At 39.0% G+C, this 23,743-nt stretch overlaps 1 protein-coding gene across 2 annotated transcripts in view; it reads left to right on the top strand.

Annotated features, from left to right (window-relative positions):
- The window catches only part of LOC124869079 (phospholipid phosphatase-related protein type 5-like), a 104,470-nt gene that overhangs the window by 33,622 nt on the left and 47,105 nt on the right, over positions 1-23,743 (top strand). The window lies entirely within an intron of this gene.

Here is a 23,743-nt window from a genome sequence, read left to right as displayed (position 1 = left end):
TTCAGCTCATCTGCACGTGGTGAAAAGAGTGTGGAGGGTGGAGGGTGTGTAGGTGTACGTCCTCGTGGTGCTCTAAGCTGTTTGTGGCAATGCGTTCTCTGGCATAACCATGGCAACGGGCACTATATTTGTCCTCCGTACAGCAACCAGAGACAGCTACATTGTGCACAGAGTCTATTCCTGTTTTAAATAGTGCTCTAAAGGAACCAAACACATCAACAGTTTTCAAAGAATTTCTTTATTTGTTCACAAAATTCACACTTTTTCCCCTTCTTACATGAGATCAATGCACAGGAAGTGTGTTTATTAATAATTAAACACTAATGCAGAATTTTAAAAAGTAGGTCATGTTGAACGTTTCACTTATTTGATTTAAAAAGGCGTAATGCTCCTTTTCTATCATCACTAACCATTTTCTACATTTGGAAATTGGTGTTAGAAGCTAATAAGTTGCATTTTTTTACTTTTTCTCTCTGTATAACAGGAAATAATAGGTAATGAGACGTAGCTATGCATCCCCTTCAGAGCACCACCTCGATGAGTTAGTTTGACCTTCAGGCCTCGTCTCTCTAGATGTCATTTAGGTGGCATTACGACAAGTCTGTCCCCAAACCACAAATTAAAGCAAATAACATGAGATGCATTTGCTTTTCAACAATTGTACACATATTTTAAAAGCAAAACAATGGGATTAGAATAAAATTCTCTAGGTCCAATACAGGATTTCATAAAAATGTAGATTTTTTTTTGTGAGTTGACAAAACGAGACTCTACATTGTAAACACCCAGATTAGTGATGTCACAGAGGGATCATATCTGTGTATGGCGAGAGTAGTAAACATCCGGAGTCAACACGAGGAGTGAGTTTTGGTGCGATTGGCTTTAGTAAACAGACGGAGTGAAATACAATGAAGGTTGGACGGAAGGGGCGTTTCAACTGCAAGGGGTCCGATCTCATATGAGCAAGACTATAACTCTGTTGATCCACAAGCTATGATGAATGCTGAGGCTGAAGCAAACCGGGACAAAGATAATCGTCTTCAGAACTTAAAAAATATAAATCTATTTATGTTCCTTTTTATAGTTTTTCATTTGAAAAATATCCATGCATGTTTGCCACTGATAAAATGCCACATTCTGCTGATACTGGGTCAGCTAGTTGAGTGATATGCCGTAGGGTGCATTGCATCATTTTTGCTGCTTTTACTTGAAAAAAGATTGTTTTTTTTATAGTTGTTCCCTGGAATAACTGTTGGAATAACAGTTGTTAAGCAGCTGGAGTCATATTGGGGCTAACTGGTTGGATAACCAGTATAACTGACTGTTTCATGTAGTTTTATAGAGGTTGAACTATGTAACGTGTTTGATAGTATTTAAAGCAAAGTCTGGCCAATGAGTTAAATTCTACCCAAATATTCACCAGCTCATGCCCTAACATTGCATGGAGGCAGTTCAGGTCATTTACTGCTATGGCTGTTCCGAAGTGATGCAATAGGGCCTAATTTATTTATGTTTGGGTGTAGGTCATTTATCAGTTTAATGTTTTAATATGCACACATTTGTTTCAAACATTCTGATGGGTTCAAGAGGTTTTAAGTTTTTATTAAGCTGCCACAGGACACACACCCAAGTGCATGTAACTATTTTTGTCTGCAGTCTTTTTTTGGGACTTTCTTTTTTAGGTTTTTAACATGCACCCAGTGTGCACTTTTAATGGTTGAAGGTATGCAAGCTGATACAGCTGGACGGCATAGTTTTGCCTGGAGGTTAAACCCACTTTTCTTTGGATGACAGAGCATCTGTGTTCTCTCCTGCTTTAACAATCTGCTACCTCCCAGAGATTACTTAAAGAGTGATGTTTGATATGGAAGTCGTGTTACTTCTGAGCTGTCAGTAATTTATTTTAACCATTATTTTTCAATTAGAAATCAGAATGACGTAAACTGCTAAACATACAACATCCATGAATGTTAAAGACAAAAAAAAGTTGCAAACGTTTGAATTTATGGTGGATATCCGGTCATCCTACACAGGGTCAAGCTTATACATAAAGATTTAAATAAATAAATAAACCCACACTAATATAAGGATAAATGTTCCTGTGCAAGTTGCACCTTGGGAACATGCCTGCTGTAGCCAACAAGCCTCTAGCATCATTGGCAGGAATTATAGAACAAATTTATTCTGGTTGGTTTCCCTCTATGGGCCTAGTAATATAGTTAACACATTATCAACAGGGTAAAAGTTTGAGGCTTTAACTACTCCAGTTATCTGCTACCCTAATTTATCCATTCGAAAAACAGTTTTGATCTATTGTCTGCTGGATCACCCAACTGTTTCCAAGATTAACTCATCTGAGGAAAGAAAGTTGGTTGGGATGATCATAATGGATTCAAAAATGATCAGGGCTCAAGCTGGCTATAAACTGGAGAATAATCCCACGTAGAGGTGGAGGCCTGGTTTATGACATGACCTAATTAGAAATCATCTTTATTTTTAATTGAAAACAAGACCACATCTGTGACAATGCCCTTATGGTCATAAGTTCCAGCCTTACAATATATTATCTCCACATCTGCGGATTTAACAGTATCACATTGGACATTGAAGTTTATTGAACTTGTTAAGGTCTGTAATCAATGGATCATCTAGCTATATGTCTATTTTCTTTTTCTACCAGTTTTGAGACAAATAAAGCTTCTAAAATTACTGCTAACTGAACACATGTTGATCATTCATTTTGAAAGACAAGCTGTCTTTGAAATTTGGGAAATTGGTAATATAAATGCCAAGCTGGAAAAGACTACTAGCTAGTAAAAACATTAGTAAAAAATGACATTCCTAAAATTTTTGCACATTCAGAAATTCAGAAGAGTTTTTTTCAGTGAGTAATTTAGATTAATTGACAGCAGGCTTTGGCTGATTACAAATATCAAGTTATACCAGGTTATTAAAAGCTAACTAAAACCTAATGAGAGGAGTGCCAAAGTGGCTCGTGTGTGGTCAAGCTGTAGAGAGAATAGACTAGTGCAGTGCTTCTCTACCCATTGCTGTGCACTGCCAGTCTGCTGGCTGAAAGTACAGTACAACACTTTTCCTTACCTACGCGAAGAACAAATTTGGCTATTTGGAAATTTGCAATCAACATGCCAGTAAAGCAGCTGACTGCAGGCTAGCTACCCATGTTGACAATAGGGATGGACCTTTATCGAATCAAATGTCCTTATGATGAAAATTTAGATTTATTGTATAACAACTTATTTGCCATCTTTAAATAAGAAATTTCTCCCATGATCTTATTTAAGGCTGTATGGTAATTCAACTCAATTCAGTTCAGTTTATTTATATAGCGCCAATTCAGAACACATGTCGTCTCAAGCAGATTGCATCGAGTCAGTGACTTGTAGCAGTCACTCCTCCTGGATGAGCATGTAGAGACAGTGGACAGTCACTGGCGTTGACTTTGCAGCAATCCCTCATTCTGAGCATGCATGTAGCGACAGTGGAGAGGAAAAACTCCCTTTTAACAGGAAGAAACCTCCAGCCGAACCAGGCTCAGTGTGAGCGGCCATCTGCCACGACCGACTGGGGGTTTGAGAGAACAGAGCAGAGACACAAAAAGAACACAGAAGCACTGATCCAGGAGTACTTTCTATGGGAAGGAAAAGTAAATGTTAATGGATGTAGCTCCTTTAGTCGTTTCATCTAGAAAGAAAGAACAGATAAACTCTGAGCCAGTTTTCAAGGTTAGAGTCTGAAAGAGAGCACATATAATTAGTTACAGTAAAAGCTCAGTCAGTAGCAATGTTTAGGAGAGAGACAGGGTTAAACACTAAAAGACAGGGCCATGTGGATCATTGGTAGAGGGTGAGCATTAAGTTGTTGCCAGCAGAAGCTCGGACGATTCCCCTCTCCAGAAAGGTGTCACCAGTAGACACAGAGCCAGGCCAGGTGTAGCTTCTAGGAAGAGAAAAGAGAGAGAACATAAAGTTAAAAGCTGAAATAACAGCAAATAATGCAAAATTGGAGAGTAGTATGAGAATGTAGCGAAGAGAGTGATAGTGGTCATTGTGTCCTCCAGCAGCCTATTAGCCTAACCCTATAGCAACATAACTACAGAGATAGGTCAGGATAACCTAAGCCACTTTAACTACAAGCTTTATCAAAAAAGAAAGTTTTAAGCCTAGCCTTAAAGGTAGATAGGGTGTCTGCCTCGCGGACTAAATCTGGGAGCTGGTTCCACAGGAGAGGAGCCTGATAACTAAAGGATCTGCCTCCCATTCTAGAGACTCTAATAACCACCAGTAAACCTGCAGTCTGAGAACGAAGTTTTTCAGCGTCACTCCTGGACAGGATATTTCTAATTTTGGCAATGGAGATGAAAAAAGGAAATCCTAGAAACCTGTTTAATATGGGATTTAAATGACATGTCCTGGTCAAAAATAACACCAAGGTTTTTTACTTTATTATCAGAGGTCAATTTAATCCCATCCAGGTTAAGTGATTGACTAAGTAGTTTATTTTTTTAAATAATTAAAAATCTTGACTTTATAGTTATTTTGCGATAACAAAAACGATTACAAATAACCCACATTTTTCTCATTTCTCCTTTCCATTGTTTTAGTGTGCCCACCACTCTCCTTTAGTGTTCTGATCTTGGTGACTAAACTCTATATCAGTTTTTAACATAAAGGAGAGTCCAAGTTGTCACATTTACAGAAAGCAGAAATTTAAGGCATGGCACCTGAAATACTACAGTCTAGTAAATATTGCATCTAAGCTGTCCTTTGCAGTTTTGTAATACTGCGACATGTGCCCCAGTGCTGGCTTTCGTTACCGTCTTGTCTTATTTTAATTTGTTGTCTGCCGAGGACATGTACTAATGTTACATGATTGAGTTTGTTTTAGGTGGAGTGAACCTATAACCCAGAACTTGAACTTGAAATAGTAAATCTTTAGTGTCAGAGTTAATCCAATTAAGTATGCATCTGTTCACCTTGAGTTAAACGTGTAATTAGGTAAAGAAAAGAAAGTGATTCCAGGCACATAAGGAGAAGCTAATCCAGCAGTCAGAGACACAAGTGATACCAGTGTGCTCTATAAAACAGAGTGGAAAAACAACTCAGTAAGGAAATATTAGCCTTTATACTGGCTGAAATTTGTTTTTTCTTCCATCATGGCATTTCCCTAATGGACGATACAGCTTGAAGCCAGTACAGTACAGTACAGTACAGTACAGTACAGTACAGTATAGTATAGTATAGTATAGTATAGTATAGTGTAGTGTAGTGTAGTGTAGTGTAATGTAACTTCTCCACATGTCCTGCAGTCTTTCCTAAGACTTTGTCCTAAATGGGCAGAGAGAACATCTAAAGCAAAATAGACATGAAAGGTGAGAGCAAAAGGAAAGACTAACGCAGTTGCTGTTATGGTAGATCCAGCTAGTGCAGTTAGTTAGTTCAGTAGCCAGGATCTAATATGTTTGCTGCAGGTATAACACGTGGGTAAAGCTGTAGGTGTATGGCAAGGCTATTGCTACTTATAACTATTTGTGTTTAATTCTTTTCGCACTGTGATGTTCAGCACTTGGGTCAGGTCTTGTTGTTGTGCTTTATGTATACAGTAGGCTTGGCTTGACTCCTTCTGACACAATGTATTCCAATAAACCATCAGCACACACACACACACACACACACACACACACATATATGTATATATATATATATATATATATATATATATATATACTGTCAAAATAAGGTGAGATCTTTCTATGTAATCCATGCAACATTTAGTAACTGCTCACAGTTAACTCCATAAAAGTTACAATAAATATCCTTATATCCTTATGTGTAATCCATGTTGAAGCAGTAGAGGGTGAAACAAGCATGTTCTCATATTCTGGAGCTGAGAGACTGGAGAGGCCTGTGTGGAGCCACATATTATCTGCCACATATTATCTGTCTTATCTTTTACAAAAATATAAACAAGTATATCCAAAGAAATTATGTATGATGATTTTACATTCTTTCACATGTATTAAATGAAATTAGTAACCTTTGATTAACAAGTTAAAAGGTGAATGATTGAAATGTGGGTAAGAACTGAGAATTAGAGTAAAAAACATTAAGGTTTGACATTCTCAATCAGCTATATATGAAAGAGATATAACGTTAATCATTTGTGAAGCATGAATAAAAATAATGAAGTGCTGGTTTTGTAACTCTGTTTTAAAGTAAATGCTGAAAGCTGAAGAATGGAATGTGTAATACTGTGTAAAGTTTAAAACTGAGCAGATTAGGGAAGGATCTGTAGGATGACTGGGAGTGACGAGAACTAGCTGTATGCTGACATCGAACCTTTTGAAGTCTAAACGGGAGGAAGGGAGGATGCGACTACAGCCAGCTGCGTGGCTATTATCGGCATCTCCAAGGCTGAGAAACAGAATGAGTACGTCATGATGACCATGACTAAAGTGTTGAGCAATGATCAAGAAGCTGAGCTGAATAGGTTGCGCAATAACTGAGAAGCCTAATAAGGGGCTGACAGGTGAAAGCATCAAGCACCATAAAAGCAATGCTGAAGGAGAGAACGGGGTTGTTTCCTCGCAGAAGACCAGCAAACAAGATTGCACAGAGAAAAGAAGCTTGGATGGAAAAGGAGAAGAGACACAGCCCCACTGATCGACCGCATTAAAAAGAGGATCAACCCGTGTGCCCAGAAAGGACTGTGCCTCAAAATTAAGAATCTGATTTCATCTGAACCCTTTTTATCCAAACAACAGAAGTGAACTTGATCGGTGAACAGCTGATTGCTCTAAGTTTCAGGCTTCTGGAAGTCCTGAATCAACCTCATTTATGTCTCCGGGTGTCCTTCAACTCTTCAGCCTCTGGAAACTACTGTCTTCGGAGATATATGACAACAAAGATCCTGTTTAACCATCGAAGCCTGGAGTATCAGTGCCTGCCACTTAAAGGAAGAAAACTGAAGATTAAGTCGTATTCCCTTCAAGAAACCACTCGTTGTTACCAGAAGAAACTTCTCCATCAGGTGCATGGATGAGCCTCCGTCTTCAAAGCCTCTCCAAACTCACTACTTTCAGCATCAGGGAAAGACAGGTTGAGCTGATTGATTCATTTCTATTATTGAAATTATTATGTGTTGCTGAATTTAAGCTGTTACTCAACCCTGCAAAAGTGTTACTAATTAAAGAAAGCATATAAAATTCTTGTTAAATCTTGGACATTCAATTATTTGAGTCACCGTATTTTCGGTTTTACATTGGTGGTAAAAAGTCTTGTTGCCTGGTTCTAGGATATTTTAGGAGATTTTTATAGGTTGCCTTAGCCAAGTTTGTTAAAACAGCGCCCTTGGGGCTCGTGCCAAGCCACTAAAATTAACCTAGCCCATATACCAAGAGCCAGTTGTAAAATTAGGGAATGAGCAGCCGTGAACAAAAGTGACTGTTGAAAGTGTGGATGACTGCGATAGGCTACTTAGTCATCCAGACCTACAGTTGAAGAAAGGCGAGACTTTTGTATGAAGGCTGTCAGAGGCTAGGCGAGTCATTTCCCGACACCAGCTTAAACAGAACTTTCAGTAAACCTGCTTAGTAAGATCTTTCAGGTTTAGGGAAGTCCGGACCCGTTGGATGGAGAGCTGGATTGAGCAATCCCTTTAGACATAGGGAAGTAGGAGGGAGGGGTTGGCTCATCGGACAACAAAAATACAGTACAGACCAAAAGTTTGGACACACCTTCTCATTCAAAGAGTTGTCTTTATTTTCGTGACTATGAATATTGTAGCTTCACACTGAAGGCATCAAAACTATGAATTAACACATGTGGAATTATATACTGAACAAAAAAGTGTGAAACAACTGAAAATATGTCTTATATTCTAGGTTCTTCAAAGTTGCCACCTTTTGCTTTGATTACTGCTACGCACACTCTTGGCATTCTGTTGATAAGCTTCAAGAGGTAGTCACCTGAAATGGTTTTCACTTCACAGGTGTGCCCTGTCAGGTTTAATAAGTGGGATTTCAAGCCTTATAAATGGGGTTGGGACCATCAGTTGTGTTGTGCAGGAGGTGGATACAGTACACAGCTGATAGTCCTATTGAATAGATTGTTAGAATTTGTATTATAGCAAGAAAAAAGCAGCTAAGTAAAGAAAAATCAGTGGCCATCATTACTTTAAGAAATGAAGGTCAGTCAGTCCGAACAACTGGGAAAACTTTGAAAGTGTTCCCAAGTGCAGTCGCAAAAACCATCAAGCGCTACAAAGAAACTGGCTCACATGAGGACCGCCCCAGGAAAGGAAGACCAAGAGTCACCTCTTCTGCAGACGATAAGTTAATCCGAGTCATCAGCCTCAGAAATTGCAGGTTAACCGCAGCTCAGATTAGAGAACAGGTCAATGCCACACAGAGTTCTAGCAGCAGACACATCTCTAGAACAACTGTTAAGAGGAGACTGTGTGAATCAGGCCTTCATGGTAAAATAGCTGCTAGGAAACCACTGCTGAGGACAGGCAACAAGCAGAAGAGACTTGTTTGGGCTAAAGAACACAAGGAATGGACATTAGACCAGTGGAAATCTGTGCTTTGGTCTGATGAGTCCAAGTTTGAGATCTTTGGTTCCAACCACCGTGTCTTTGGTTTGCGTTTAGTTGGACCATCATTTATTTTTCAACAGGACAATGAGCCCAAACACACCTCCAGGCTGTGTAAGGGCTATTTGACCAAGAAGGAGAGTGATGGGGTGCTGCACCAGATGACCTGGCCTCCACAATCACCGGACCTGAACCCAATCGAAATGGTTTGTGGTGAGCTGGACCGCAGAGTGAAGGCAAAAAGGCCAACAAGTACTAAGCATCTCTAGGAACTCCTTCAAGACTGTTGGAAAACTATTTCAGGTGACTACCTCTTGAAGCTCATCAACAGAATGCCAAGAGTGTTTGGAGCAGTAATCAAAGCCAAAGGTGGCTACTTTGAAGAACCTAGAATATTATTATATGCACTAAGATAAGTACAAATGAATCACTCTGTGTATCCGGTAGATTCTTTCATGAAAGGGAATTAAGATACACGCCTGGCTTGACTTTCTCTCTGAGGCCTGCAGAAGCAAACGGTGTTCCAGAGGAGTCCCAGTAGAGAAGCTGTCTCTTCAAGCCGAGTGAAGCGGTTTTCCCTGCCTGAGAGAAGAACAACAGGAGCCGCATCACCGTGGTTACGGTAACGTGCAGTTTGGCCGGCCGACAAAACAGCCGGCACTCCCCACAGCCAAGGAGGTTAGCTGTAGCTAACTGTTTAAAGACTGTGGACGTTTCTTCAAACTTCGCCGCCCTGGACAACGTTCCTCACCACAGTTCATGAGGTTAAGTCTTTGGGCAGAATAATATAGAAGTGATTTAGATTGAAATGATCTAAACGTTTTTCATTTTATGAAGTTTGGTTTTGTTTGTGTTGAACTCAGCTATCTTGGTTCTAGCAGAATATCTACAGCACACGTGTTCAGGTTGTGTTCTTTGTTTGTATGTTTTTAAAGTTAAGACAAACTTTATTTAAAGGGTGATTTTAAGCACAGAAGATTGATCATAACGCACTGTCCGCGCTTATGCATTTTAACCCTTTTATTAACGGTATTTTTAAAGGTGTGTGTTTGATTCTGGTGCTAAGCTATCAGCTTCCTTTATTAGCTTTAACTTCTAACAAGTAAGAACACGTGCTTGCTGCTAAAGAATATTTACCCAGAAAGGTTGTTAGTTTTCAATCCAGTAAATAATAGTCCCTAAACATTATTTTACTAAATCTGATAACTAAGTAAACACCATTAAGCCCCATTTCTCCAGAAAGATTAGTCTCTTTTCCAAAATATTCCCTTAATAATATTTCTTTAAATATTATTTTAATAAATAAAGGCAGCTAATGAGACCCCGATGAGAATTAATCATCCAGAAGGTTGGTTTTATTCAGCAGATCATACTTAAAACATTATTTTATTAAAATAATATTTTATCTGATCTTGCATTGTGAATGGTTGTCTAAGTTGGTTCCAAGACTAACTTCACTTCACTTCCAGATTCTTCAAGATAATCCTTGGTTCTCAAACATAAACATTGCATGGTAATGTTGCATCACTCTTTTGGTCATGATTTTCAATCATCTCTCATCAACTTGTTTATATTGTACATAGTCTATTAGTCTTCGTTATTCTTTAATTCTGCTTGGTAGTTAGTTGGATTGTTTAAGCATAGTTAAGATTTGTTGATTGAAATATGTTTGACTTTGAGTTGACTTATTTTTGTTAATAAATTCTTGTATTTTAAGAAATTGTGTGAATTCATTCCATGTGTGTGCAGTTTATGCTGTTCAATAATGTCAGAGCTCGTCTCACACCTTTCTATTTTGTCCTAATACCATCGCCTTACTGGGCTGGTATTCACAGGACACCCCTTAACAGACCAAAATATTATTTGATAAAATATTAAAATAATATTAAATATTAAATGATATTATCATATTCACAATCCTTACAGAGGCAGACAACCTAACGAATCTGACCTCATAGGGAATGACAAAAGTAAGATGTAGCTGCAGAGAGTGGTGAGACAGCAAATAAATGCCTTATTTTCATCAGTGTTTCCTCAGCTGGCAATGAAGGAAAAATTGAAGCTTCTTAGAAAATTCAAAGGGCTCTTTCTATAGCTGCCACTCTGATACCTCTGGGTCATGTCACACGCTAAGGAACTTTTCTTAGCAAAACAGATTACTTCAACAGGACCCCCGGAATTTGTTAAAAACAAAACTGCCCGCTGGGTACAGAGTCACTTGCCATGGTAACTGACTCCATCACCATAGTTACCAGGACAACTGATTCAGAGTTTATGTTGGGTGTCTGACAAGGAAAAACCTGGGATATATTTTTCTTTTATGGTTCATCAGACTGAACATTTCATAAAGCTGTTTTCATGCAGATTTAGTCTTGTCAGGCCTAAGTGCTTAATAATAGCTTTGCTTTGTTTATTCCTATTAGTAACACATTCATTACACTTTAATGTCTGTGTCTTTCTGCAGTTTATACCTTAAATTCTTAATGGCATTCAAAATCTTTATGAGACTATGAGCTGAACTGGAAGTAACTTTTGTTCTACTACAATTATTTAGACTTTACACAACCTTTTTTGGTGTCTTTCATGCTAAACCGAGCCTGTAAGAGCTTAATAGCACAACTCAGTGTGCATGCATGTGTGAATTATTAGCTGTGCACTACATAGTGCCAAGTAGAGAAGCTGAGTGAAACAGACGCACTCGTGTGGCACTTGGTGAAAATGCCGTAGGTTTCAGTGTATCAGTGAAGGTAAGATCGTGGGTGGATGATGGCGCACATTCTCTCTTTCTCTGCTGCAGAAAACAGTTGCTGTGTGCACAGATGACACCTGGAATGTGTGAGCATTACAGCTACAATATGAACAAGTCAGGGTACCTGCAGGCAATCCATATACTCTCTGCAATGAAATCGTTTCCTCGTGCACACAATCCAGTGTGTAGCCTGTAGCACAGTCTATGAACAATACATACTCCAGATGCATTGAAGGTGGCATTTCTGCTCTCTCTCCAATTATCGTCCTCCAGGCTGGCTGAAAGCAAAGGGCTGCTTAAACTGTTTACTGATTATTTGTGTACGTCTATATGAGAGCATGTGTTTTGCAATGCTGACCTTCCGCTGATTGCACGCCCGACCCACCTGTCAGACGGCACAGTTTAGCCGCAGCCAATCAGAGGATCAAATAGTAATTGCAGGCTTTAGATGCTTGTGGCACAGTGTGAGCCCCCACCACCAATGGAGACTCCCACCGTGTCAGACAAACATACACACTTGTAAATACAAGCAAGAGGAAAGCAGAAAGTGAGTAAAGGTTCGGAATGGTGGGTTTCATTTTTGTATTTTTTAAATGAGGGTCAGAAAAGATCTTTTTTCATTTGCTGCTAAATGTAAGCTCTCAAACAGTGGAAAAGACAAAGTGAGGGCGCTTTTTGAAATTAGACACAGGAAACATTTAAATTTGCTGTAAACATAGAAAGAGAGCAAGAAGCTAAAAGTGGTGTGAACAAAAGAAAACCTAACCCCAGAAGAAAAGCAGCCAAAGGATTTGGATCCGGAAAAATTAGGAAACGAAGAGTTGTGTCTGATGTCTTCGTGAGGGTGCACACTTTTCCAAGTTTGTTTGCCATTTTCTGGTAAATACTTGAAGGAGCCCTCATGCATAATACATCTCCATGTGACAGAAAGATGGGGATTGAGCAAAATCACAAAGGAGAGACCACATTATCCAGGCAGCCTGAGTTTATCAAGTGAGGGATTCAGCTGCACAAAAGGCTTCATTGTACTGTTGTCATTTCTTCAAGAGATGTGAAGAAATGAATAGGAACAGTTAGTAGTTGAAGAAAATATGGGCTAAAATTAGAAATGCACCGATCAGGGATTTGTTGTTAATTTTACCAGACGATTTTGTAAAGCCCTGACTTGCTGGTAAAGATTTTTATCCAATTCTGAACAATAAACAACATTCAACATACTTTTTTCTACTTTTCAATTCAATTCAGTTTTATTTATATAGCGCCAATTCACAACACATGTCGTCTCAAGGTGCTTCACAAAGGGTTTGGAATGGTGCACGATTGTTGGGGAGGTTAGATTAAACTACTGAGTGTTAGAATTTGACCATTTTAGAATGGGCTATGTATGGGGTGAAGTAAAATAATAAACTAATGAAGTTTGTCCAAGTAGAGCCCACTAGTGGCCATTGTTATACTAAAAACCACAAGGATTGGGGATACCTCTCTCTGTCAGACTGATTATAACCATTGGAAAAGAGAAGGGGTCGCACAAGTAGCAGAAATGGAGGGTGTGTTTGCACTTCAACCATAACTGAGTCGGTTTAGGCTAAACCTGACTCCCCCTTACTCCATCCAATAGGGAGGAAGGCAGAGGTAAAAGTAATTGGAGAGTGTTGTTTCCTGTTGCATTGTGTGAAAGGTGGGTAGCTTTAAAATGGGTTAAGCCAATTCAGTTGAATCATACAGATTTCAAGTCAGGCACATACATTCCAATTAATCCTAACTATCATGCAGTCATATTCAGTTATTTATTCAAATTGGTTAAAACGTTTTTCTATCTAAGGAAACCCAGCAGATTGCATCGAGTCAGTGACTTGCAGCATTCTCTCCTCCCGGATGAGCATGTAGAGACAGTGGACAGTAAATGGCGTTGACTTTGCAGCAATCCTTCATTCTGAGAATGCATGTAGCGACAGTGGAGAGGAAAAACTCCCTTTTAACAAGAAAAAACCTCCAGCAGAACCAGGCTCAGTGTGAGCGGCCATCTTCCACGACCGACTGGGGGTTTGAGAGAACAGAGCAGAGACACAAAATAACACAGAAGCGCTGATCCATGAGTACTTTCTCTGGGAAGGAAAAGTAGATGTTAATGGATGTAGCTCTTTTAGTGGTTTAATCTAGGAAGAAAGAACAGATAAACTCTGAGCCAGTTTTCAAGGTTAGAGTCTGAAAGAGAGCACATACAGTTAGTCACAGTTAAATCTCAGTCAGTAGGAGAGAGACAGCGTTAAACACTAAAAGACAGGGACAAGTGTATCATCGACAGAAGGTGAGCATTAAGTTGTTGGCAGGAGAAGCTTGGAAGATGCCCACTTTCAGGAAGATGTCCCAGATAGACACAGAGTCAGGCCAGGTGTAGCTTCTAGGAAGAGAAAAGAAAGAGAACATAAAGGTAAAACTTGAAATAACAGCAAATAATGCAAAATTGGAGAGTAGTATGAGAATGTAGCAGAGAGAGTGAAAGTGGTCATTATGTCCTCCAGCAGCCTAAGCCTATAGCAGCATAAATACAGAGATAGGTCAGATAACCTAAGCCACTCTAACTATAAACTTTATCAACTTCCTATATGAATTTAAAATCAAGCTGTCTTAAAAATAATATGTTTAAAGTAAATAAAAACAACTAAAGAACTTTGGTACAGATTTTCTTCACAAATCAAGTAAAATCTCCAGGCTATGGGACAGGATCATTTTTAGAGATAAAACCTTGCTAAAAAAAATATAACAGCATATCTTTTTTTACTCATTTATAAGGTGGTTAATAGCAAATAAAATACAAGTGTGTGCCATATCATAAAATATAACTTTTTTTTCTGCGTGATTTTCTGTCCAAGGTAATATTTGTTGAAGATAAGATTTACTGTTAAATGAGGTACTTTGTTGAACTGTTTATACATGAATTCATTCTAACTACACTTTTTCTGTTGTGATTGATCTTTATTGTCTGTAGTAGGAACAGAAGTGACATCACACTGTGTGTGTGTGTGTGTGTGTGTGTGTGTGTGTGTGTGTGTGTGTGTGTGTGTGTGTGTGTGTGTGTGCGTGTGTGTGTGTGTGTGAAAGATGGAAGGAAAGAGCAGTCAGTGAAACAGCTCTTCAACTAAGCAGGATCTTACTATTTATTTCAATAGAAGCAACGTAATGAAGGAGGTTATCATTTAAGCCGTCTTGTGCATCTTGTACTCAATGGATTTTGAATAACGTCTCACTAAATACACATAATAAATGGGTAGAATCAGCATGTAGTGAAAAATATAGTGAATAAAACTGACTGCCTACTTAGCTACATAAGTATTAAAAACCATATCAGTCGTATGTGGTCCTCTCAGTCATAGTTCTAAACTCAGTTGCAACCAATTCAAGAACCTGTCTTGGAGAGGATTAGGGAATATTACGGTGATTTAAAAAAAATGGAATTTAATTTTTAATGGGTGGATCAAACTTATTTCTAGACTGGATTCAGAACAGGTTCTTGGTTTTGTGCGTTGGGTGGCCAGTCCTTTACTGTCTCCATCTGGCTCTCTCCATCTTCTCTTTTCTCTGTTGGCGCTCTGTGCACACAGAAGTCACGTTTTGTGTGTTTTTGTCTCACTGCAATTATATACCAGCGATTAGTTTGATTAGTGTTATTGAGTGTAAACAGTCACTGGTTGCGGTGAGTCATGCAGAAAGTCTTCTGATTCTGATCAAAAGCCAGTTTCTCAATGCATGTCTAGCTAAACTCATTCAGTTGTTGTTTTAAGAAGCTATTTCATTTTGTGAAATGTTTGAGGTTTATACAAATTTGGGTGCAAATACAGAGGCAGGAATGCCAATTTACTCATTTAAATTGTGGAAAGACCACCTGAACATGCACATGTGCAAACCAAACAATAACTGAAAAACAGCTTTCAAAGAGTATAAAAGAAATTATGCCTTAACTATTACAAAATAGTTAATGTCAACAGACTAAGGACATTTTCACATTGGAATCGGGATTTGGTTACTTTGGGCAGAGAATGCCAAAACATGTCCCACCTGCATTAGGTCTGGTTCACTTTCCCACTACGCTGTTAAAGGCAGACCAAACTGCCTGGACGATGTCATGCAGTTATAACAGCCTGGCACTATGTGAAAAAGTAATTACCCCCTAAGCCTGATAATTGGTTCTACCACCACTTCGTGGCCACAACTACGATCAAGCATTTGTAAATACTGGCTATGAGTCTTTTACATCTTAGTTTAGAAGTTTAAACCACTCTTGTTTGCAACTGTTTAACTCGGGCACATTGAAGAGTTTCAGAAATGAACAACTTTTTTAAGGTCATGCCACAGCATTATAATCTGATTTTAGTCTGGTCTTTGACTTAGCCACTCCCAAAACCTTTCCTTTTAGCTGTTTAGAGATGGATTTTCTGGTGTGCTTTGGATCATTGCCGTGCTGCATAAGCCAAGTGCGCTTTAGCTCAATGTCAAGAGCTGATAACCGGACATTATCGTTCAGGATTTTCTGTTAGATAGATGAAATCATTGCTCTGTCAGTTACGGTAAATCATCCAGGTGCTGAAGCAACAAAGCAGCTCCAGATCATTAAACTTCCACTACCATGTTAACTTGTAATTTTTCTAAATAACAGTATCAATTTCATATCAGATGTAACAGTATGCAATCTTCCAAAAAGTTACTGATATTGTGTCAGTCCACGGAATATTTCCCCAAAAGTCTTGGGAATCATACAGATGTTTTTGCAACTGTAAGACGAGCCTTCATGTTCTTTTTGGTCCACAACGGTTTTGGCCTCGGAGCTCTCCCATGAATGTTGTTTTTGCAAAGTCTCTCCCTTATCGTTGAATCATGAACGCTGACCTTCACTGAGTGAAGTGACATGAAGGTTCACTACTGTTCTATGTGTTCTGCATTATAAGGGTAATGGCTCTCAATGTGACTTGCTAGAGCCCCAAATGCCTGCTCCTTAATTCAAGTATTTATTGATATGCTTTATTGCCTTCTTACACCGTGTGATTTACCAACCTTAGAAGGCTATTCCCTGACACACTATGCAACGTGGATCTAATAAACATCGGTACAACGTAAAGTTTGATGAGTGCACATTGTACAATGACCGTTTTGTTTACGACGTACGCCAATAGGCAATGTCATCAGCATGTGCTGCATCAGCGTACGCCATCCATCTGGGCCACCAGAGGCAGCCACAACAAACACACAATGAGGAACGCAGCCCTTGTTGCAGCATTTATGTGCCTTGAAACAAATATGAGTGGCTGGGGAGAAGAGTTTTTTACAGTTCTTAGACCTTTTTAATCTAGTTTCAATTGTTGTTTTCTTTCAAATTGCAAGATCTGTTTCCTTTTGTTTTTCATATTTTTTATACGATCTTTTTTAACACTCACTTAATTTTTTTAGCCCAATGGGAACACATGACTATCCACAGAGAGATTACTCCAGTTGTAAGAAAATGTTAAAATGAACCACAATACAGAACGTGAAGTCCAAGCTTCACTGAGCTTTAGAAGAAATACAAAATGACTTATAAACAATGCAGGCAAAAAAAAACAGCTGAAGCACATTTGCAAATAAAAGAAATATCACAGTTATGAGCATGGATTGCGGAGTAAGAGCAGTTAATGGTGGAATTTATTGAAGTAAATCCTGAGGTGACAGGCAATCTCGGAGTACGATAATTATTAGGGTCCATCCCTTTTAATTAGTGCTTCAAAGGGTAACTACAGTACTGAAAGGTTCATTTAGACATTCAGATTTTTTTATCCATTGATAATCTTTAAAACTTAGAACAAGGGGCTTTGAATGATCTCCAGCTCCTATACGGACCCAGGAAGATTGTAAACAGCGACAACCAGAGAAGGTCACTGTGTTGGTTTAGCATCTACATGCATTAATGCATTAATGAAAACCATGTATGGTGTGATACACATTGAAATTTCTTTTATTTTCTTCATGTCTTTAGTTCATTTGAGTTAAATTTACTTACTGATATTCTACTATAGGCTCATTTCCCCCTTGCCGGCATGGGTTTTCACAAGATGCTTCCTCCCACAGTTAAAAAAAGCATGCATGTTAATTGGTTGTTCTAAATTTACCGTGTGAAGTTGTGGATGCATGTTTGATTTAATATGTGTTTGATCTCTGATGAACTGGCAGTCTGTCTACAGTGCAAGCCCCACCTATAACTGCTGACAGCTGGAAAAAGGCTCCTGCAACCCTTGACTCTTCAGAGGGCAAAGCATGTTTGAAAGTTAATATGTGACATAAGGAGCAGGTCAGTGCTTTTATGTTTTAAAAGGAGTACTCTTTCTTGAGACACTGTCTGGCTTATTTACTACATGTTTTGCTCCCCATTTAATTCATAAATCCCTCATAAAGAGAGATTTACACCTCAAATTGTGCAGCCAAGCAAATAACGTTTCTCTGCACAGTTTGCCTACATTTAAACATGACAGTGTGTATGCTTTTTGGGGAAATATTTATAGATATTTAAATGTAATTTATAGCCAAGGGACAAAGTGTCTGATTCTCAAAGACCAGCGCTGTTTGCAACATGCAGTTTAGGTGAAACATTTACCATCTGCATTTAACCAGGAGAGGAAACAGGAAATTAAAACAACCCACTGCACTGGCTGTATGAAAAAGACATCACAGAACAGAATGTTTTTTTTTTTTTTTATTCGGTTAGAGATCTTAAAATAAATTAACAATACAGGTTGTGATATTCTTTGGTTGCTGTTTCAGGTTCAGAATGAAAACTTTATGATTATAGGACATCCCAACAGATACTGTACAGTATTTTACATCCACAGATTATTAACCTGAACTCAAACTGACTTAGTAAATGAAAACTGTCCTCATCATGCAGCAAGACCCCAGCACTCTGGGGACAGTGTGTCCTGCCTGGAGATGTGCTGAGAGTCCCATCAAACCCTTCTGGCACAAAGAAAACACATGAAGTACCTGATATTAAACACAAGGACTCCAGTTTGCGCAAAAACATTATCTATGCAGTAAGAGTTAAAAAGGACAAATTTTCTGTTTTTATTCTGACATTACGTCTCAAATTTTATGAGTATAATGAATATGTATACAGTCTCATAGATTTTTCTTGCTTTAGTCTGTGTTTTTGTATGTTGAAGTGAGCTGTGTAAAGGGATGACTCATTCCACCATTATTTATAATCTCTAGTCCTACTTGAAAAACATTTGCAATACTCACTGATTTAGAAATACCATGGAGGAAGGATCCCCTGACACATTATCTGCTAATACTGAGATTGTGCTGTGAGCAAACGTTTTCCTTTTTTTCTGCTGGGTTCATGGCCGAGTATATTTGGACAGAGACTTGACTTTAAGGGCCGGATCTTCAAAGATCCCAAATAGAGGGGGGCTAAAATTCTTGCAAAAAATAAATAAATTGCACATGCAGTAAGTGGGCATGTTGCGTGTGATTTTCAAAGATTGCGCGTGCTATGTCTAACAGGTGCAAAAGAGGGACAGACTGCCCTATTTAAATGAGGAAATAGCGTGTGCTACTGGCTGGCTGATACTGCCCCCAGAGGAAAAGCAAACAGATCCTCTGCTATGGTGTTTCAAACTTGCAGTGGTTTCTTGTGCTGCATCATTATGAATGATCCAGTTGCTGATTTTATTTCCTTCTGTTCTTTTCTGTTCCTGCTATTCTGGACTGTGACAGTTTGTTAACCTATCTCATCGCTATTCACAGCAGCAGGTTTGTCATCTCAGCCTCTGCCCTGACATTATTTCTTCATTTAGTTTATTAGTGCTGGGCTCCTCTGAGTGTGTAATTGTGCATGCAGAAGGCTGAGTTTGAAGATGTTCTGGGAGCAGATGCTTTATGTTTGGGGTTCGGACTGACCCAGTGAAGCAGTGCTACATTAGGCTTCGCCTTTAATCAAAATATTGGATTACAAGCTATTGCGCAGGAGTACAAGCTATTGCGCAGGAGGCAGACCTGTGTCCAGAGTGGTATGCGCCCTCCTCCACTGGGCCATCGATGTACACATGGGGGCAGCTGGTCTAGGCTGACAGCACCAGAGGAGGGTGCACAGCTTGTTTACTGTGTTTCTTGACATAACCCGCAACAAATTGGCCTATCAATATTAACAATAAAAAAGACAAATATGTCTGTCAATTGATTTATTAGAGGTTTGTCTCCCTTGAACTTTTAATTCTTATTGGAGAAATTATTTTTACTTAATTCGTTTTGTTTGTTTTGCCAATATTCTAACAATATACCCAAGTGTTTGATTATTTAAATTGTTTTTTGGTGACATGAAAATTGTTATTGTTTTACTATATAAATCAACCCCTGGTATATATTCACATTTAAACAGCATAATCAAACTGATCCAGCTCAGATTGCTCTGCGGAAAAGCCGCCTTAAAATGGTGATATTTCACCTGCTAATAAGTGATTGTACCATTCAGTTTGCAAATGAAGGATTTAATCTGCCTTATAATGTCTTTATTTCTTTCATATTAATTATATTACCAAATTCCAACCACAGTGCTAATGATGTCTAATTACAGTTAACAGGCTGTGTGCACTTCTCTGGTGCACGCTTCATCATGGTCAGGTTTGTGTGTTTCAGCAGCAGATGATCTCATTGACAGAGATGGTGCACTGGAATGATCCAGATGCAAAAAAAAAAAGTGTTGCAAGGAGTTTTATCATAAGAGATATGTCATGGCTTTTGTTTTTGAATGGCTCCAGATCAAACCTTAGATAATCCTACATAGAATCCTCTATTTTCATCTATTTTTATTATTTTTATTTTTGGCAATGCAAATCTGTTGCCACATTGAAAAAACGATTCTATCTATCATCTGTCATTCTATCCATTCCTCCTCGCCACGATGACAGCAGACATTGTTGCTTGCCAGTCGTGCTAAATCTAGATGCAAAAACAGCACCGCAATCCATTTCAGGTTTTATAAATCGCATTGCGGGTGGTAAGGAATTACATTTGCACATCCCCCTCCCATAAATTTGCTTGTCTTGGTCATTATCATATGTTTTGCATATTTATTAAGGCAAACACGCTAAAAGGTTTGCGCCTGCTGTTCTGGTGATTTTATACACGCAATCCGATTAGCACCTGGGTTGTAGATCAGCTTTGCGAACGCAAACAGGTTGGCGTGTGGTTTTGTACATGCAAACCTGTTGAAGATTAGGCCCTAAGTATGGAAATCAGTCACATCTGCTGGAAGTAACCTGTTTGTGCTGTTGTTTAGTAAGGATGTAAATATTTACAGATTCATACCGATATTCAGGCACAGTGTTAGGATGAAATCTAGAGGCTTTGACTTTTAAATGTTGGTACTGCTTAAATACAGTCTTGAGGTGAAAGATAAAAGTACATTTGTGTAAGAAAACCTTTAGGGCTGTGCTCCTGCTGCTTTTTCTGTTGTGGAGGGCTCTTGTTTTTCTCAGTAGTGACTGCCTCTGTTCTTGAAGAGAAAAGCAACGAGTGCGATGGATTAAATTGAAAGAGTTTTCAGGATTTGATCAGTCCAATGCATTTTATTTCAACCCGATTATGAGAATCAAAAAGTAGTCATAAAAAAACACTATACTGTATGGCATGAATGGTTAAATGCAGTGCTGGCCAGTGTGCAGTTTATAAGTACTTATAAACACCCATCTTTGACAGGTTGATTTATTTTTTAATGCACATAACAAAAAAAACATACTTTTTCCTGCTCACTGCTATATTACTGAAAGGCTAATCACTTGTTGCGCTCATTGAACTAGACCTACAACACAAATCATGTAAAATAAAGTAAATAATATTTTAACAGTGATTCTTATTCAGTCACAAAGCATCTTTTCCTTGTGTTATCCTATTTTGCATAGCAATGGATTTAATTGAAATAAACTGCATTACTATTCAGTGGCTTTTGAAATTGTCATAAATGATTTTTTTTTGTCTGTGTGATGTAATTTATTATCTTGTGATATTTTGGGAGCTGTACAGCAGATTTGGTCAACTGTTTTTAAACCTGCTTTATAATAATTTGAATTGGGTTCACTGTTCTGTTGAGTCCAAACACAGATTTAATCATAGTTGAGGAATTGGCATTGTCTGCTCGTGTACAGGTCCTTCTCAAAAAATTTGCATATTGTGATAAAGTTCATTATTTTCTATAATGTAATGATGAAAATTTAATATTAATATATTTTAGATTCATTGCACACTAACTGAAATATTTCAGGTCCTTTATTGTCTTAATACGGATGATTTTGGCATACAGCTCATGAAAACCCAAAATTCCTATCTCACAAAATTAGCATATTTAATCCGACCAATAAAAGAAAAGTGTTTTTAATACAAAAAACGTCAACCTTCAAATAATCATGTACAGTTATGCACTCAATACTTGGTCGGGAATCCTTTTGCAGAAATGACTGCTTCAATGCGGCGTGGCATGGAGGCAATCAGCCTGTGGCACTGCTGAGGTCTTATGGAGGCCCAGGATGCTTCGATAGCGGCCTTTAGCTCATCCAGAGTGTTGGGTCTTGAGTCTCTCAACGTTCTCTTCACAATATCCCACAGATTCTCTATGGGGTTCAGGTCAGGAGAGTTGGCAGGCCAATTGAGCACAGTGATACCATGGTCAGTAAACCATTTACCAGTGGTTTTGGCACTGTGAGCAGGCGCCAGGCCTTGCTGAAAAATGAAATCTTCATCTCCATAAAGCTTTTCAGCAGATGGAAGCATGAAGTGCTCCAAAATCTCCTGATAGCTATCTGCATTGACCCTGCCCTTGATAAAACACAGTGGACCAACACCAGCAGCTGACACGGCACCCCAGACCATCACTGACTGTGGGTACTTGACACTGGACTTCTGGCATTTTGGCATTTCCTTCTCCCCAGTCTTCCTCCAGACTCTGGCACCTTGATTTCTGAATGACATGCAGAATTTGCTTTCATCCGAAAAAAGTACTTTGGACCACTGAGCAACAGTCCAGTGCTGCTTCTCTGTAGCCCAGGTCTGGGGAATGCGGCACCTGTAGCCCATTTCCTGCACACGCCTGTGCACGGTGGCTCTGGATGTTTCTACTCCAGACTCAGTCCACTGCTTCCGCAGGTCCCCCAAGGTCTGGAATTGGCCCTTTTCCACAATCTTTCTCAGGGTCCGGTCACCTCTTCTTGTTGTGCAGCGTTTTCTGCCACACGTTTTCCTTCCCACAGACTTCCCACTGAGGTGCCTTGATACAGCACTCTGGGAACAGCCTATTCGTTCAGAAATGTCTTTCTGTGTCTTACCCTCTTGCTTGAGGGTGTCAATAGTGGCCTTCTGGACTGCAGTCAGGTCGGCAGTCTTACCCTTGATCGGGGTTTTGAGTGATGAACCAGGCTGGGAGTTATAAAGGCCTCAGGAATCTTTTGCAGGTGTTTAGAGTTAACTCGTTGATTCAGATGATTAGGTTCATAGCTCGTTTAGAGACCCTTTTAATGATATGCTAATTTTGTGAGATAGGAATTTTGGGTTTTCATGAGCTGTATGCCAAAATCATCCGTATTAAGACAATAAAAGACCTGAAATATTTCAGTTAGTGTGCAATGAATCTAAAATATATGAATGTTAAATTTTCATCATGACATTATGGAAAATAATGAACTTTATCACAATATGCTAATTTTTTGAGAAGGACCTGTATATTTAATGTTTCACATCTTCATTGTCTCAAGATAGTTTTGGCCACCGAGAAACCAAACCCTGGTGCTCACCTGCTGCTATTTTCCTTGTGAATGAGACACTGAGAGGCAGCTGGCAGTAGGCAGAAAAGATGGGCGAAACTTAAAGCTAACACCACCTGTTAGTGGATCAGGGCCAGAGTCTTTGTCAAAGGTTATTGCAGTGGGCAGTAATGACCTCCTTATAGTTTCCGGCACAGAGCTGCTCCAACAGATGGCTACAAAGACAATTGCACTCTGCACTGCTGTGCACAGAACCATCTGAGTATGTCTGCAGATGATAGGGCTCCACATAGTATGGGAAGTGTGAGGCGTACGAGGTTACAGCACAGCACCCTGTGGCACTCATATCTTGCTGACCACCTGTTCAGTCACTCAGTCCTTCATCTGTACAAACTGTGTTCTTTCTGTCATCCAGACAGTTGAATTGAATTGAAACATTTTATTGGGCAGCAGTGGTGATTCATTTACAACACAGTTCACATAATCTACACACAAAAAAAAAAATCTGAAACATTTACAAGATTATATCACGATTCCAGGCAGCACAATTCATCTAGAATAATTTCCAAACCCGACAGCTATGGGATAAAAGACCTCAGGTACCGGT

This window comes from Girardinichthys multiradiatus, chromosome 5 (genome assembly GCF_021462225.1).
Source record: "Girardinichthys multiradiatus isolate DD_20200921_A chromosome 5, DD_fGirMul_XY1, whole genome shotgun sequence".
NCBI classification, from domain to species: domain Eukaryota; kingdom Metazoa; phylum Chordata; class Actinopteri; order Cyprinodontiformes; family Goodeidae; genus Girardinichthys; species Girardinichthys multiradiatus.
The sequence above is the reverse complement of the archived record's forward strand: the minus strand, read 5'-3'. Positions and strand labels throughout refer to the sequence as shown.